This window comes from Armigeres subalbatus, unplaced genomic scaffold, assembly GCF_024139115.2.
Source record: "Armigeres subalbatus isolate Guangzhou_Male unplaced genomic scaffold, GZ_Asu_2 Contig1069, whole genome shotgun sequence".
NCBI classification, from domain to species: Eukaryota; Metazoa; Arthropoda; class Insecta; order Diptera; family Culicidae; genus Armigeres; species Armigeres subalbatus.
The window spans coordinates 87,931-106,913 of NW_026941812.1; the positions used below are offsets into that span (position 1 = coordinate 87,931).

At 40.2% G+C, this 18,983-nt stretch overlaps 1 pseudogene; it reads right to left on the bottom strand.

The window, feature by feature from the left end:
- Window positions 1–4,044: 4,044 nt before the first annotated feature.
- LOC134202166 (transcription initiation factor TFIID subunit 7-like) overlaps window positions 4,045–18,983 on the bottom strand; it is an 18,081-nt pseudogene continuing 3,142 nt past the window's right edge.

Sequence of the window (18,983 nt, forward strand, 5' to 3'; positions counted from 1 at the left end):
CTGGCAGTTCGTGATAGCAGTTGATTGGTAGCAGATGAAGTTACATTTTTTCTTCTTTGCAAGTCCCGTCAAAAGATATTTTAGTTACAAGATAAAGATTGTCGCTTCTGTTCCCTTTGTTCTACTGCCCGAAACATATTGGGTGCCGAACTGTCAAATTGTATATATTTTTCTTTCATGGACATTTAGCACCCTATCCTCGCCAGCAAAAGATGTTCTGGACAGCGACAATCTTTATATTGTAACTAAAATATCATTTATCCCGTCCCAACAGCAGTGCATCTAATCAAAAGATATTTTAGTTACCAGATAAAGATTGTCGCTTCGGTTCCCTTTGTTTTGCTGTCCGAAACATGTGTGGTACCTAACTGTCGATTCGTAAGTATTTTTCCTTCTTTGACATTTAGCACCCTATCCTCGCCAGCAAAAGATGTTCCGGACAGCGACGACAGTGACAATCTTCATCTGGTAACAAAAATATCTTTTATTGAGATTCTCACGTCCGAATGTGTGAGTGGCAATAAAAGGAAAACAAACACTCCTAGATGGTGCAACTCAGCAAAGATTGGGTAAAAATGAGTTTATTTATTTATCATCAGACTAAGGCCGGAGTGGCCTGTGCTGCACATAAAAGACTTCTCCATTCAGCTCGGTCCATGGCTGCACTTCGCCAACCACGCAGTCTGCGGAGGGTCCGCAAGTCGTCCTCCACCTGATCGATCCACCTTGCCCGCTGTGCACCTCGCCTTCTTGTTCCCGTCGGATCGTTGTCGAGAACCATTTTCACCGGATTACTGTCCGACATTCTGGCTACGTGCCCGGCCCACCGCAGTCTTCCGATTTTTGCGGTGTGAACGATGGATGGTTCTCCCAACAGCTGATGCAACTCGTGGTTCATTCGCCTCCTCCACGTACCGTCCGCCATCTGCACCCCACCATAGATGGTACGCAACACTTTCCTTTCGAAAACTCCCAGTGCGCGTTGGTCCTCCACGAGCATCGTCCAGGTCTCGTGTCCGTAGAGAACTACCGGTCTTATAAGCGTTTTGTAGATAGTCAGTTTGGTACGGCGGCGAACTCTATTCGACCGGAGCGTCTTGCGGAGTCCAAAGTACGTACGATTTCCAGCCACTATGCGTCTCCGAATTTCTCTGCTGGTATCGTTATCGGCGGTCACCAGTGAGCCCAAGTACACGAATTCTTCAACCACCTCGATTTCGTCACCACCGATAGAAACTCGTGGTGGGTGGCTCTGATTGACCTCTCTTGAGCCTCTTCCTATCATGTACTTCGTCTTCGACGTGTTGATGACTAGTCCAATCCGTTTAGCTTCGCTTTTCAGTCTGATGTAGGCTTCCTCCATCCTCTCAAAGTTACGTGCCATGATATCAATGTCGTCGGCGAAGCCAAATAACTGGACAGACTTCGTGAAAATCGTACCACTCGTGTCAATCCCTGCCCTTCGTATTACTCCCTCCAAAGCGATGTTGAATAGCAGACACGAAAGACCATCACCTTGCCGTAACCCTCTACGGGTTTCGAAGGTACTCGAGAATGCCCCTGAAACTCGAACTACGCACATCACCCGATCCATCGTCGCCTTGATCAACCGTATCAGTTTATCCGGAAATCCGTTTTCGTGCATTAGCTGCCATAGCTGGTCCCGATCGATTGTATCATATGCGGCTTTGAAGTCGATAAATAGATGATGTGTGGGCACGTTGTATTCGCGGCATTTCTGCAATACCTGACGTATGGCGAACACCTGGTCTGTGGTAGAGCGTTCACCCATAAATCCCGCCTGGTACTGCCCCACGAACTCTCTTGCAATTGGTGTTAGTCGACGGCATAAAATTTGGGAGAGTACCTTGTAGGCGGCGTTCAGCAATGTGATTGCGCGGTAGTTGCTACAATCCAGCTTATCGCCCTTTTGTAGATGGGACACGACACCTTCCATCCACTCCTGCGGCAGAACCTCATCCTCCCAAACCTTGGTAATCACCCAGTGCAGCGCTCTAGCCAGTGCTTCACCACCGTGTTTAAACAGCTCTCCTGGTAGTTGGTCAACTCCAGGGGCTTTGTTGTTTTCAGCCGGCCGATCTCCTCCTGGATTTCCTGGAGCTTCGGAGCCGGAAGCCGCATGCCCTGCGCGCGTGCTCCTAGGTTCATTACCATACCGCCCCCGTTGTCTGCCATATCGCCATGCAGGTGCTCTTCGCAGAGCTGCCGCCACCTTTGGATCACCTCACGCTCGTTCGTAGAAGGTTCCCGTGTATGTCCTTACACATATCGGGCTGTGGCACGTGGCCCTTACGTGAACGGTTCAACTGCTCATAGAACTTTCGTGCGTTATTAGCGCGGTACAGTTGCTCCGTCTCTTCACGGTCTCGATCTTCCTGCTGGCGCTTTTTCCTCCGGAAAATCGAGTTTTGTCTGTTCCGCGCCCGTTTGTATCGTGCTTCGTTGGGCCTCGTGCGGTGTTGCAGCAATTTCGCCCACGCTGCGTTCTTCTCCTCAACTAACTGCTCACATTCGCCGTCATACCAGTCGTTTCTCCGGAGCCACCGTGCCTAGTGCAGTGGTTGCGGTGCTTCCAATTGCGGATCGAATATCTCCCCAGCCATCTTCGAGAGATGCTGCGCCTAGCTGCTCTTCCGTTGGGAGTGCCACTTCCAGCTGCTGCGCGTAGTCTTGGGCTAGTCTACCGTCTTGTAGCCGCCCAATGTTTAGCCGCGGCGGACGACTCCGACGCGTGTTGATCACCGTCGAGAGTTTTGAGCGCAGACATACTGCGACGAGGTAATGGTCGGATTCAATATTCGCACTGCGGTAAGTGCGTACGTTCGTGATGTCGGAGAAGAATTTACCGTCGATTAGAACGTGGTCGATTTGGTTTTCCGTTACTTGATTAGGTGATTTCCATGTGGCCTTGTGGATATTCTTACGGGGGAAGAAAGTGCTTCGGACTACCATTCCGCGGGAGGCTGCAAAGTTTATGCATCGTTGGCCGTTGTCGTTCGATACGGTATGCAGACTATCCGGTCCGATGACCGGTCTATACATTTCCTCCTTCCTACCTGAGCGTTCATGTCACCGATAACGATTTTGACGTCCCGCAGTGGGCATCCATCGTATGTCTGCTCCAGCTGCGCATAGAACGCTTCTTTCTCGTCGTCGGATCTCCCTTCGTGTGGGCGGTGCACGTTGATGATGCTATAGTTGAAGAAACGGCCTTTTATCCTCAGCTTGCACATCCTTGCGTTGATTGGCTGCCACCCAATCACGCGTTGGCGCATCTTTCCCAGCACTATGAAGCCGGTTCCCAGCTCGTTGGTGGTGCCACAGCTTTGGTAGAAGGTAGCCGCTCGATGCCCGCTTTTCCACACTTTCTGTCCTGTCCAGCAGATTTCCTGCAGCGCTACGACATCGAAGTTGCGGGGATGTAATTCATCGTAGATTATCCTATCGCAACCTGCGAAGCCTTAGCGACTTGCAGTTCCATGTTCCAAGCTTCCAATCGTGACCCTTTATTCGTCGCCTAGGTCGTTGCCGATTGTATCTTGTCGTATTATCTTCTATGTTGCTCGTTATGATTTGTTTTAAAGGCGGCTTATTGGGCCTGCGCAAACCTCCTGTCTCGTCGGAGGGCCGTCGTGTCAGGGCTGTTTAGCGTCCCACCTAACACCAGGACTTGGGCTTGTGCGCTTTGAGCGGCACACGGTCGCTTTGGTGGAGCCTACTTGCGGATACATGCAGCTTTTTATAGAGGTTTAACAGGGCCCACTGTCAAACCCCACCACATCCTAGGCAGGCGCCACAACTCGCAGATGGCCTTGGGAGGGATCGTCAAGCCCTTGGACATAGTCCCTGCTGCCCTGTAAAAATGAGTATATTTCCATATATTTTTTGACTCTTTTGAAATCATTGTGATGACCCGATCATTTTTGAGGTTATGAGCAGAAGGAAAACAAACATGTTTTTACACATGACGAATTGCACATTAGTGTGCGAGCGCTAAACGTCACTCATCTCTATTTCCGTGCTTCAAGAATCTGACACCTCCTCACCAAATATATCGTGTTCACAACATCCTTGTTGGCGTGGCTTTTCTTGTTACCCTTGGTGGGACTTTTATTGGGAGCATTACCTCGTGTTTCGAATCTGATATTGATTTGTTCGGATCCTCATCCTCAGTAATGAGTTCCACTTTACGTTGACTGCTTCATTGTCTACTCGAAGCAACCGCTTCCTTCTTTCTCGATTTCCGGAGCTTCCATACTTTTTCTTCAGGGTTTTCCGGAAGCGTTTGCGGACGTTTTACATGGTGGTGTTATGCCATGTGCCACAGGAACTTCTTGTCGACCTTGTTAGGATCCTTCTTTTGTTCTTATTTGGGATTCTTCTTCTGCTGAAGGTTGATCAGGCTCCTCCTTACAGATCATCTAAATTGTTGTGAAGCAAACATAATTATTAAAACCGAAAGATTGATTTGTCCCCATAGTATGACCAATACAACTCCAGTAGTTCCCTTTAACGGTATTGTTATGAAAAACAGAAAACTTACGGTTATAAATCAGCTGTTTTGTAGAAATTTTTGTTGTCGATCGTTTTCAAACTTTCCACGATAGTCGGTAAATCTACAACCTTGGCGTGTAGCAGCCAATGATCAAGTCGAACTTCCCCATGTAGCGAAGGTCATTGTCGAGCCGAATAGTAAGCCTATCCTTCAGATTGTTCGCTCCAGTTTGGATGGCTTCTCGCAGTATTCTGGCTGGTTCCTTTGAAAAACAAATTTCAATACCTCAGCTGTTGAAAATGATCCCAAAATAACAAATACTTCAAGGGCATACGCATAATCATTTGCGTTTCTAATTCAACCTCATCCCTTGGGTTCAGCTTTCACTGGTTTTCCGGCTTGCTCGGCAGTTATACCTAAAAAAACAATATTAGATTTTTGTTTAGCTACAAGGACTACTACAGCAAGTGAACATTTTACCTTATTTAATCAATTTATTGAGTTTTCAAGACAAAAATATCGCTGTTAAATGCGCAGCGTCGAATCGAAGATCCTTCACCATGAGAACAAAAAGGGGGCAGCATGAAAGTGCGCGAGCAAAATAAAGTGCGCGAGCAGTTGTGCCCGAGCATGGTATGACTTGCATGCAAGATGCTCGCACAAATCTTCAAATTTTGCCGCAATGTTGACTTAAATCTAATAGGTATGTTTAATTAATAAAGAATTAATAAATAATAATAAAAGTTGGATGTAGTACAATAAAACTAAGACAATCATTCTTTTCTATATTATTCCTACATTTGGATATGACTGATCCACAAAAAATGATTGACCTTCCGGGACTCGATAGTCCTGGATCACTCATACGAACCTATCAGACCGCCTCTTGTGAACGATAAGCGAGCTTTTTCGAAGGTGTTGTACTTTTTACAACAGGAAGGTCCGAAGTTAATCCACCCAAAAGGTGATAATGTCTTTCTCCGCGCAGCTATATGGGAAGAGGAAGAAACGACAAACATATATTTTGTTTTAAATTTAGAACGATTTAATCGAAACAAATAAATCAAAATACTTAAGAATAGAAAATTTTGCAGTGATACATAGAGGTAGCATACTAGAGTACCCGAGCAGGAGTGACGACCTCGATAGCAGAAGTTGATATGAACTAGCATTGCATAAGAGGTAAAATACCAAAAACTAATATCAACTACTTCAGGCATAACATGCTAAGGTATTTTATATACCCAACGATAATAAATTGTTATATGTTTGGTATAAAGAGTATTACTGAAGTATTCTGCCTATTAATTTTTTAGTACTACTAAGTGGTCATCAACATCACCATGAGCAAAAAGTACTAAGTATGCCAAATCAGATTTGGATACTGTGGGATACACAAAACCAGTTTCGAATACCAATGACCGCCATGAGTTGCAGAATTCAGACAAAAGTGCACATCATTTGTGGTCACAATCTGATTTCTTACAAAGTTGTACACTTTTGTGTTAATACTATAGAATAGTCCTAAACCGAATAAACATTGGCCATTGGAACCCAAACCTGATTTGACATCCCACCTAAGTATTTAGACTTAAGTATTATTCGCAATCGATAGGTTAGAGCGTTTTAGGCACTTCAGTCACCATGGCCTCATCAAGGAAACACTATGAAGGTCTCAAGTGGTTTGATTTACCGGCTGGGCCTAAGGGCTGAGAAATATTCGCATAATTGACATAGCACTGGTATGGAATGGGACAACTATTGCAAATAATCAATAGTTAGAGCGTTTGTAGCCTTCAGTCACCCCATGGCCTCATCAAAACACAGAAAGTCCCAAGTGGTTTGGTTCACGGCTAGGCCTAGGGGGGCTGAAAATAGTCGCATAATTGACATAGCACTTATGTGGAGATGGGACAACTATTGCAAATAATCGCAGTTAGAACGTTTTAGGCACTTCAGTCACCCGTGGCCTCATCAAGGAAACACTATGAAGGTCCCAAGTGGTTTGATTTACCGGCTGGGCCTAAGGGGCTGAGAAATAGTCGCATAATTGACTAGCACCGGAATATGGAGATGGGACAACTATTGCAAAATAATTGATAGTTAGAGCGTTTTAGGCACTTCAGTCACCCCGTAGGCCTCATCAAGGAAACACTATAGAAGGTCCCAAGTGGTTTAGTTCAGGCTAGGCCTAAGGGGCTGAATAGTCGCATAATTGACATAGCACCGGTATATGGGGGACAACTATTGCAAATAATCGATAGTTAGAGCGTTTTGGGCACTTCAGTCACCGTGGCCTCATCAGGAAACACTATGAAGGTCCCAAGTGGTTTAGTTTACCGCTAGGCCTAAGGGGCTGAAATAGTCGCATAATTGACATAGCACCGGTATGGAGATGGACAACTATTGCAAATAATCGATGTTAGAACGTTTTGAGCACTTCAGTCACCCGTGGCCTCATCAGGAAACACTATGAAGGTCCCAAGTGGTTTGTTCCAGGCTGGCTAAGGGCTGAGAAATAGTCGCATAATTGACATAGCACCGGTATATGGACATGGGACAACTATTGCAAATAATCGATGGTTAGAGCGTTTTAGGCACTTCAGTCACCCGTGGCCTCATCAAGGAAGTACTATGAAGGTCCCAAGTGGTTTGTTTACCGTGCTAGGCCTAAGGGGCTGAAAATAGTCGCATAACTGACATAGCCCGGTATATGGACATAGGACAACTTGCAAATAATCGATAGTTAGAGCGTTTTAGGCACTTCAGTCACCCTTGCCTCATCAAGGAAGTACTATGAAGGTCCCAAGTGGTTTGGTTACCGGGCTGGCCTAGGGAGCTGAGAAATAGTCGCATATGACATAGCACCGGTATATGGACATAGGACAACTATTAGCAATAATCAATAGTTAGAGCTTTTAGGCACTTCAGTCACCCCTTGGCCTCATCAGGAAACACATAGAAAGTCCCAAGTGGTTTAGTTTACCGGGCTGAGCCTAAGGGGCTGAGATAGTCGCATTGACATGCCCGGTATGAGATAGGACAACTATTGAAATAATTGATAGTTAGAGCGTTTAGGCACTTCAGTCACCCGTAGCCTCATCAAGGGAAGTACTATGAAGGTCCCAAGTGGTTTGGTTACCGGGCTGGGCCTAAGGGGCTGAGAAATGAGTCGCATAGCATGCCGTATATGGAGATAGGACAACTTGCAAATAATCAATAGTTAGAGCGTTTAGGCACTTCAGTCACCCCTTGGCCTCATCAAGGGAAACACTATGAAAGTCCCAAGTGGTTTGGTTCAGGGCTAGGCCTAGGGGCTGAGAAATAGTCACCATAATTGACATAGCACCGGTATATGGACATGGTGATTGCAAATAATCGATAGTTAGAGCGTTTTAGGCCTTCAGTCACCCGTGGCCTCATCAGGAAGTACTATGAAGGTCCCAAGTGGTTTAGTTTACCGGGCTGCTAGGCCTAAGGGGCTGAGAATAGTCTCAATTGACATAGCACCGGTATGAGATAGGACAACTATTGCAAATAATCGGCAGTTAAGAACGTTTAGGCACTTCAGTCATTGGCCTCATCAAGGAAACACTATGAGGTCCCAAGTGGTTTTAGTTTACCGGCTGAGCCTAAGGGGCTGAGAAAAGTCGCATAATTGACATAGCACCGGTATATGGAGATAGGACAACTTTGCAAATAATTGATAGTTAGAGCGTTTTGGACTTCAGTCACCCGTGGCCTCATCAGGAAACACTATGAAGGTCCCAAGTGGTTTTGTTACCGGGCTGGGCCTAAGGGGCTGAGAAATAGTCACCAATTGACATAGCACCGGTATATGGAATAGGACAACTATTCCAAATAATCGAGTTAGACGTTTTAGGCACTTCAGTCACCCGTGGCCTCATCAAGGAAACACTATGAAGGTCCCAAGTGGTTTGGTTACCGGGCTAGCCTGAGGCTGGTAGTCGCATAATTGTCCATAGCGGTATATGGACATGGACAACTATTGCAAATAATCGATAGTTAGAGCGTTTTAGGCACTTCAGATCACCGTGGCCTCATCAGGGAAGTACTATGAAGGTCCCAAGTGGTTTAGTTACGGCTAGGCCTAGGGGCTGAGAAATAGTCGCATAATTGACATAGCACTGGTATGTGGAGATGGGACAACTACCAAATAATCAATAGTTAGAGCGTTTTAGGCACTTCAGTCTAGGCCTCATCAAGGAAACACTATGAAAGTCCCAAGTGGTTTGGTTACGGGCTGAGCCTAAGGGCTGAGAAATAGTCGCATAATTGACATAGCACCGGTATATGGAGATGGACAACTATTGCAAATAATCGGCAGTTAGAACGTTTGAGCACTTCAGCACCCGTGGCCTCATCAGGGAAACATAGAATTCCAAGTGGTTTTTTGCAGGCTGGCCTAAGAGGCTGAAATAGATCGCATAACTGACTATAGCACCGGTATATGGAGATAGGACAACTTGCAAATAATTGATAGTTAGAGCGTTTTAGGCACTTCAGTCATGTGCCTCATCAAGGAAGTACTATGAAGGTCCCAAGTGGTTTAGTTTTACCGGGCTGAGCCCTGAAGGCAGAAATAGTCATAATTGACACACTGCGGTATAGGAGATAGGACAACTATTGCAAATAATCGGCAGTTAGAACGTTTAGGCACTTCAGTCACCCGTGGCCTCATCAGGAAGTACTATGAAGGTCCCAAGTGGTTAGTTTGCATGCTAGGCCTAAGGGGCTGAGAAATAGTCGCATAACTGACATAGCACCGGTATATGGACATAGGACAACTATTGCAAATAATCGATAGTTAGAGCGTTTTAGGCACTTCAGTCACCCGTGGCCTCATCAGGAAGTACTATGAAGGTCCCAAGTGGTTTGGTTACCAGGCTGGCCTAAGGGCTGAGAATAGTCATAATTGACATAGCACTGGTATATGGAGATGGGACAATATTGCAAATAATCAATAGTTAGAGCGTTTTAGGCCTGATGCACCTTGGCCTCATCAGAAACACTATAGAGTCCCAAGTGGTTTAGTTTACCGGGCTAGGCCTAAGGGCTGAAATAATCGCATAATTGACATAGCACTGCGGTATATGGAGATAGGACAACTTACAAATAATCGATAGTTAGAGCGTTTTAGGCACTTCAGTCCCGTGGCCTCATCAAGGGAAGTACTATGAAGGTCCCAAGTGGTTGGTTACCGGGCTAGGCCTAAGGGCTGAGAAATAGTCGCATAATGACATACCGGTATATGGAGATAGGACAACTATTGCAAATAATCGGCAGTTAGAACGTTTTGGGCACTTCAGTCACCGTGTGCCTCATCAAAGGAAACACTATGAAGGTCCCAAGTGGTTTGTTTACCGGGCTGAGCCTAGGGGCTGAAGAAAGTCGCATAATTGACATAGCACCGGTATATGGAGGACAACTTGCAAATAATCGATAGTTAGCGTTTAGGCCAGTCTTATTAGCCTCATCAGGGAAACATGAAGGTCCAAGTGGTTTAGTTTACGGCTAGGCCTAGGGGCTGAAAATCGCATAATTGTCATAGCACCGGTATGGACTAGGACAACTTGCAAATAATCGATAGTTAAGAGCGTTTACACTTCAGTCACCATGGCCTCATCAGGGAAGTACTGAAGGTCCCAAGTGGTTTGTTTCAGGCTGGCCTGAGGCTGCTGATATGTGTCTTGCTGCCGGTATGTGAATGGGACAACTATTGCAAATAATCGATAGTTAGGCGTTTAGGCCTTCAGTCACCATGGCCTCATCAAGGGAAGTACTATGAAGGTCCCAAGTGGTTTGGTTTATTTTATTTAAGTTTATTTAGTAATTTTAATTGAATAATGAATTAAAAGTCAATTATTTCATATTGAATTCAATTAATTCAAGTTAACTTGGTCCATTGCAAAATCGACCTCAAATGTCCTTCTGATCCATGGGGGACATTCTAGAGTATCCAAGTTTGTCACAATTGCATGGCATGCCAACGTACCTCGATGAAAGTAATTTTAATTGAATTAATGAATTAAAAGTCAATTATTTCATATTGAATTCAATTAATTCAAGTTAACAGGTACATTGCTAAATCGACCTCAAATGTCCTTCTGACCCATGGGGACATTCTAGGATACTCAAGTTTGTCGCAATTCATGCATGCAACGTACCTCGATGAAAGTAATTTTAATTGAATTAATGAATTAAAAAGTCAATTAATATTGAATTCAATTAATTCAAGTTAACTTAGGTCCATTGCACAAATCAATAAATGTCCTTCTGATCCATGGGGACATTCTAGGATACTCAAGTTTTGCAATTGCATGGCATGCCAACGTACCTCGATGAAAGTAATTTAATTGAATTAATGAATTAAAAGTCAATTATTTCATTTGAATTCAATTAATTCAAGTTAACTTAGGTCCATTGCACAAATCGACCTCAAATGTCCTTCTGACCATGAGGACATTCTAGGATACCAAGTTTGTCGCAATTGCAGGCATGAACGTACCTCGATGAAAGTAATTTTAATTGAATTAATGAATTAAAAGTCAATTTTCATATTGAATTCAATTAATTCAAGTTAACAGGTCCATTGCAAAATCGACCTCAAATTCTCTGACCATGGGGGACATTCTAGGATACCCAAGTTTGTCGCAATTGCATGGCATGCCAACAGCCTCGATGAAAGTAATTTTAATTGAATTAATGAATTAAAAGTCAATTATTTCATATTGAATTCAATTAATTCAAGTTAACTTAGGTCCATTGCCAAATCGACCTCAAATGTCCTATCCATGGGGACATTCTAGGATACTCAAGTTTGTCAATTGCATGGCATGCCAACGTACCTCGATGAAAGTAATTTTAATTGAAATAATGAATTAAAAGTCAATTATTTCATATTGAATTCAATTAATTCAAGTTAACTTAGGTCCATTGCACAAATCGACCTCAAATGTCCTTTGACCCATGGGGACATTCTAGGATACTCAAGTTTGTCGCAATTGCATGGCATGCCAACGTACCTCGATGAAAGTAATTTTAATTGAATTAATGAATTAAAAGTCAATTATTTCATATTAATTCAATTAATTCAAGTTAACGGGTCCATTGCACAAATCGACCTCAAATGTCCTTCTGATCCATGGGGACATTCTAGGATACTCAAGTTTGTCACAATTGCATGGCATGCCAACGTACCTCGATGAAAGTAATTTTAATTGAATTAATGAATTAAAAGTCAATTATTTCATATTGAATTCAATTAATTCAAGTTAACTTATCATTGCACAAATCGACCTCAAATGTCCTTCTGACCCATGGGGACTTCTAGGATACTCAAGTTTGTCACAATTATGGCATGCCAACGTACCTCGATGAAAGTAATTTTAATTGAATTAATGAATTAAAAAGTCAATTATTTCATATTAGATTCAATTAATTCAAGTTAACAGGTCCATTGCACAAATCGACCTCAAATGTCCTTCTGAATATGGGGACTTCTAGGATACTCCAAGTTTGTCGCAATTGCATGGCATGCCAACGTACCTCGATGAAAGTAATTTTAATTGAATTAATGAATTAAAAGTCAATTTTTCATATTGAATTCAATTAATTCATTTAACAGGTCCATTGCAAATCGACCTCAAATGTCCTTTGATCCATGGGACATTCTAGGATACTCAAGTTTGTCAATTGCATGTGCCAACGTACCTCGATGAAGTAATTTTAATTGAATTAATGAATTAAAAAGTCAATTATTTCATATTGAATTCAATTAATTCAAGTTAACTTAGGTCCATTGCACAAATCGACCTCAAATGTCCTTCTGACCCATGGGGGACATTCTAGGATACTCAAGTTTGTCCAATGCATGGCATGCCAACGTACCTCGATGAAAGTAATTTTAATTGAATTAATGAATTAAAAGTCAATTATTTCATATTGAATTCAATTAATTCAAGTTAACTTGGGTCCATTGCACAAATCGACCTCAAATGTCCTTCTGATCCATGGGGACTTCTAGGATACTCAAGTTTGTCACAATTGCATGGCATGCCAACGTACCTCGATGAAAGTAATTTTAATTGAATTAATGAATTAAAAAGTCAATTATTTCATATTGAATTCAATTAATTCAAGTTAACTTAGGTCCATTGCACAAATCGACCTCAAATGTCCTTCTGACCCATGGACTTCTAGGATACTGATTTGTCGCAATTGCATGCTGCCACGTACCTCGATGAAAGTAATTTTAATTGAATTAATGAATTAAAAGTCAATTTTCATTGAATTCAATTAATTCAAGTTAACAGGTCCATTGCACAAATCGACCTCAAATGTCCTTCTGATCCATGGGGGACATTCTAGGATACTCAAGTTTGTCACAATTGCATGGCATGCCAGATTACCTCGATGAAAGTAATTTTAATTGAAATAATGAATTAAAAAGTCAATTTTTCTATTGAATTCAATTAATTCAATTAACAGGTCATTGCAAATCGACCTCAAATGTCCTTCTGACCCATGGGGACATTCTAGGATACCCAAGTTTGTCCAATTGCATGGCATGAACGTCCTCGATGAAAGTAATTTTAATTGAATTAATGAATTAAAAGTCAATTTTCATATTGAATTCAATTAATTCAAGTTAACTAGGTCCATTGCACAAATCGACCTCAAATGTCCTTCTGATCCATGGGGACATTCTAGGATACTCAAGTTTGTCACAATTGCATGGCATGCCAACGTACCTCGATGAAGTAATTTTAATTGAATTAATGAATTAAAAAGTCAATTATTTCATATTGAATTCAATTAATTCAAGTTAACAGGTACATTGCACAAATCGACCTCAAATGTCCTTCTGACCCATGGACGACTAGGATACTCAAGTTTGTCACAATTGCATGGCATGCCAACGTACCTCGATGAAAGTAATTTTAATTGAATTAATGAATTAAAAGTCAATTATTTCATATTGAATCAATTAATTCAAGTTAACTGGATCCATTGCAAATCGACCTCAAATGTCCTTCTGATCCATGGGGACATTCTGGATACTCAAGTTTGTCACAATTGCTTGGCATGCCAACTACCTCGATGAAGTATAATTGAAATAATGAATTAAAAGTCAATTATTTCATATTGTCAATTAATTCAAGTTAACTTAGGTCCATTGCACAAATCGACCTCAAATGTCCTTCTGACCCTGGGGACATTCTAGGATCCCAAGTTTGTCGCAATTCATGGCATGCCAACTACCTCGATGAAAGTAATTTTAATTGAATTATTGAATTAAAAGTCAATTATTTCATATTGAATTCAATTAATTCAATTAACTAGGTCCATTACAAATCGACCTCAAATGTCCTTCTGATCCATGGGGACATTCTAGGATACTCAAGTTTGTCACAATTGCATGGCATGCCAACGTACCTCGATGAAAGTAATTTTAATTGAATTAATGAATTAAAAGTCAATTATTTCATATTGAATTCAATTAATTCAATTAACTTAGGTCCATTGCAAATCGACCTCAAATGTCCTTCTGACCCATGGGGACATTCTAGGATACCCAAGTTTGTCCAATTGCATGGCATGCCACGTACCTCGATGAAAGTAATTTTAATTGAATTAATGAATTAAAAAGTCAATTATTTCATATTGAATTCAATTAATTCAAGTTAACTTAGGTCCATTGCAAATCGACCTCAAATGTCTCTGATCCATGGGGACATTCTAGGATACTCCAAGTTTGTCACAATTGCATGGCGCACCAACAGCCTCGATGAAAGTAATTTTAATTGAATTAATGAATTAAAAGTCAATTATTTCATATTGAATTCAATTAATTCAAGTTAACTTAGGTCCATTGCACAAATCGACCTCAAATGTCCTTCTGACCCATGGGGACATTCTGAGATACTCAAGTTTGTCACTGCATGGCATGCCAACGTACCTCAGAGAAAGTAATTTTAATTGAATTAATGAATTAAAAGTCAATTATTTCATATTGAATTCAATTAATTCAAGTTAACTTAGGTCCATTACAAATCACCTCAAATTCCTGACCCATGGGGACATTCTAGGATACTCAAGTTTGTCACAATTGCATGGCATGCCAACGTACCTCGATGAAAGTAATTTTAATTGAATTAATGAATTAAAAGTCAATTATTTCATATTGAATTCAATTAATTCAAGTTAACTTAGGTCCATTGCACAAATCGACCTCAAATGTCCTTCTGACCCTGGGGGACATTCTAGGATACTCAAGTTTGTCACAATTGCATGGCATGCCAACGTCCTCGATGAAAGTAATTTTAATTGAATTAATGAATTAAAAGTCATTTTCATATTGAATTCAATTAATTCAAGTTAACTTAGGTACATTGCAAAATCGACCTCAAATGTCCTTCTGACCATGGGGGACATTCTAGGATACCTCAAGTTTGTCACAATTGCATGGCATGCCAACGTACCTCGATGAAAGTAATTTTAATTGAATTAATGAATTAAAAGTCAATTATTCCATATTGAATTCAATTAATTCAAGTTAACTTGGATCTGCAAATCGACCTCAAATGTCTTCTGACCCATGGGGACATTCTAGGATACCCAAGTTTGTCACAATTGCATGGCATGCCAACGTACCTCGATGAAAGTAATTTTAATTGAATTAATGAATTAAAAGTCAATTTCAATAATTCAATTAATTCAAGTTAACTTAGGTCCATTGCACAATCGACCTCAAATGTCCTTCTGATCCATGGGGACATTCTAGGATACTCAAGTTTGTCACAATTGCATGGCATGCCAACGTATCGATGAAAGTATTTTAATTAGTTAATGAATTAAAAAGTCAATTATTTCATATTGAATTCAATTAATTCAAGTTAACTTAGGTCCATTGCACAAATCGACCTCAAATGTCCTTCTGACCCATGGGGACATTCTAGGACTCCAAGTTTGTCACATGCATGGCATGCCAACGTACCTCGATGAAAGTAATTTTAATTGAATTAATGAATTAAAAGTCAATTATTTCATTTAATTCAATTAATTCAAGTTAACTTACATTGCACAAATCGACCTCAAATGTCCTTCTGACCCATGGGGACATTCTAGGATACTCAAGTTTGTCACATGTGGCATTGCAACACCTCGATGAAGTAATTTTAATTGAATTAATGAATTAAAAGTCAATTATTTCATTTAATTCAATTAATTCAAGTTAACTTAGGTACATTGCACAAATGACCTCAAATGTCCTTCTGACCCGAGGGGACATTCTAGGATACTCAAGTTTGTCACAATTGCATGGCATGCCAAAGCCTCGATAAAATAATTTTAATTGAATTAATTGATTAAAAGTCAATTATTTCATATTAAATTCAATTATCAAGTTAATTGGTCATTGCACAAATCGACCTCAAATGTCCTTCTGACCCATGGGGACATTCTAGGATACCTCAAGTTTGTCACAATTGCATGGCATGCCAACTACCTCGATGAAAGTAATTTTAATTGAATTAATGAATTAAAAAGTCAATTATTTCATATTGAATTCAATTAATTCAAGTTAACTTAGGTACATTGCACAAATCGACCTCAAATGTCCTTCTGACCATGGGGACATTCTAGGATACTCCAAGTTTGTCGCAATTGCATGGCATGCCAACGTACCTCGATAAAATAATTTTAATTGAATTAATTGATTAAAAGTCAATTATTTCATATTAAATTCAATTAATTCAAGTTAATTCAGGTACATTGCACAAATCGACCTCAAATGTCCTTCTGACCCATGGGGGACATTCTAGGATACTCAAGTTTGTCACAATTGCATGGCATGCCAACGTACCTCGATGAAAGTAATTTTTGAAATAATGAATTAAAAGTCAATATTTCATATTGAATTCAATTAATTCAAGTTAACGTCCATTGCAAAATCGACCTCAAATGTCCTTCTGACCCATGGGGACATTCTAGGATACCCAAGTTTGTCAATTGCATGGCGCCAACGTACCTCGATGAAAGTAATTTTAATTGAATTAATGAATTAAAAGTCAATTATTTCATATTAATTCAATTAATTCAAGTTAACTTAGGTCCTGCACAAATCGACCTCAAATGTCCTTCTGATCCATGGGGACATTCTAGGATACTCAAGTTTGTCACAATTGCATGTGCCAACTACCTCGATAAAGTAATTTTAATTGAATTAATGAATTAAAAGTCATTATTTCATATTGAATTCAATTAATTCAAGTTAACTAGGTACATTGCACAAATCGACCTCAAATGTCCTTCTGACCCATGGGACATTCTAGGATACTCAAGTTTGTCACATGCATGGCATGCACGTACCTCGATGAAAGTAATTTTATTGAATTAATGAATTAAAAAGTCAATTATTTCATATTGAATTCAATTAATTCAAGTTAACTAGGTACTGCACAAATCGACCTCAAATGTCCTTCTGACCCATGGGGACATTCTAGGATACTCCAAGTTTGTCGCAATTGCATGGCATGCCAACGTACCTCGATAAAAATAATTTAATTGAATTAATTGATTAAAAGTCAATTATTTCATAAATTCAATTAATTCAAGTTAATTCAGGTACATTGCACATCGACCTCATGTCCTTCTGACCCATGGGGACATTCTAGGATACTCAAGTTTGTCTGTACTTGTGCCAACGTACCTCGATGAAAGTAATTTTAATTGAATAATGAATTAAAAGTCAATTATTTCATATTGAATTCAATTAATTCAAGTTAACTTAGGTCCATTGCACAAATCGACCTCAAATGTCCTTCTGACCCATGGGGACATTCTAGGATACCTAAGTTTGTCCAATTGCATGGCATGCAACGTCCTCGATGAAAGTAATTTTAATTGAAATAATGAATTAAAAGTCAATTATTTCATTTGAATTCAATTAATTCAAGTTAACTTGGGTCCATTGCAAATCGACCTCAAATGTCCTTCTGACCCATGGGGACATTCTAGGATACAAGTTTGTCGCAATTGCATGGCATGCCAACGTACCTCGATGAAAGTAATTTTAATTGAATTAATGAATTAAAAAGTCAATTATTTCATATTGAATTCAATTAATTCAAGTTAACTTAGGTCCATTGCACAAATCGACCTCAAATGTCCTTCTGATCCATGGGGACATTCTAGGATACTCGTTTGTCACAATTGCATGGCATGCCAACGTACTCGATGAAAGTAATTTTAATTGAAATAATGAATTAAAAGTCAATTATTTCATATTGAATTCAATTAATTCAAGTTAACTTAGGTCCATTCACAAATCGACCTCAAATGTCCTTCTGACCCATGGGGACATTCTAGGATACCCAAGTTTGTCACAATTGCATGGCATGCCAACGTACCTCGATGAAAGTAATTTTAATTGAATTAATGAATTAAAAGTCAATTATTTCATATTAGATTCAATTAATTCAAGTTAACTTAGGTCCATTGCACAAATCGATTCAAATGTCCTTCTGATCCATGGGGACATTCTGGATACTCAAGTTTGTCACAATTGCACTGGCATGCCAACGTACCTCGATAAGTAATTTTAATTGAATTAATGAATTAAAAGTCAATTATTTCATATTAGTTCAATTAATTCATTAACTTAGGATCCATTGAAATCGACCTCAAATGTCCTTCTGACCCATGGGACATTCTGGATACTCCAAGTTTTCACAATTGCATGTGACGTACCTCGATGAAAGTAATTTATGAATTAATGAATTAAAAGTCAATTATTTCTATTGAATTCAATTAATTCAAGTTAACAGGTCCATTGCAAATCGACCTCAAATGTCCTTCTGATCCATGGGGACATTCTAGGATACTCAAGTTTGTCACAATTGCATGGCATGCCAACGTACCTCGATGAAAGTAATTTTAATTGAATTAATGAATTAAAAGTCAATTATTTCATATTGAATTCAATTAATTCAAGTTAACTTGGTCCATTGCAAATCGACCTCAATGTCCTTCTGATCCATGGGGGACATTCTGGATACTCAAGTTTGTCACAATTGCATGGCATGCCAACAGCCTCGATGAAAGTAATTTTAATTGAAATAATGAATTAAAAGTCAATTATTTCATATTGAATTCAATTAATTCAAGTTAACTTGGTCATTCACAAATCGACCTCAAATGTCCTTCTGACCCATGGGGACATTCTAGGATACCAAGTTGTCGCAATTGCATGGCATGTACGTACGCATGAAAGTAATTTTAATTGTTGAATTAAAAGTCAATTATTTCATATTAATTCAATTAATTCAAGTTAACAGGTCCATTGCAAAATCGACCTCAAATGTCTCTTCTGATCCATGGGGACATTCTAGGATACTCAAGTTTGTCTGGTGCATAGCCAACGTACCTCGAGCAATACGTAACA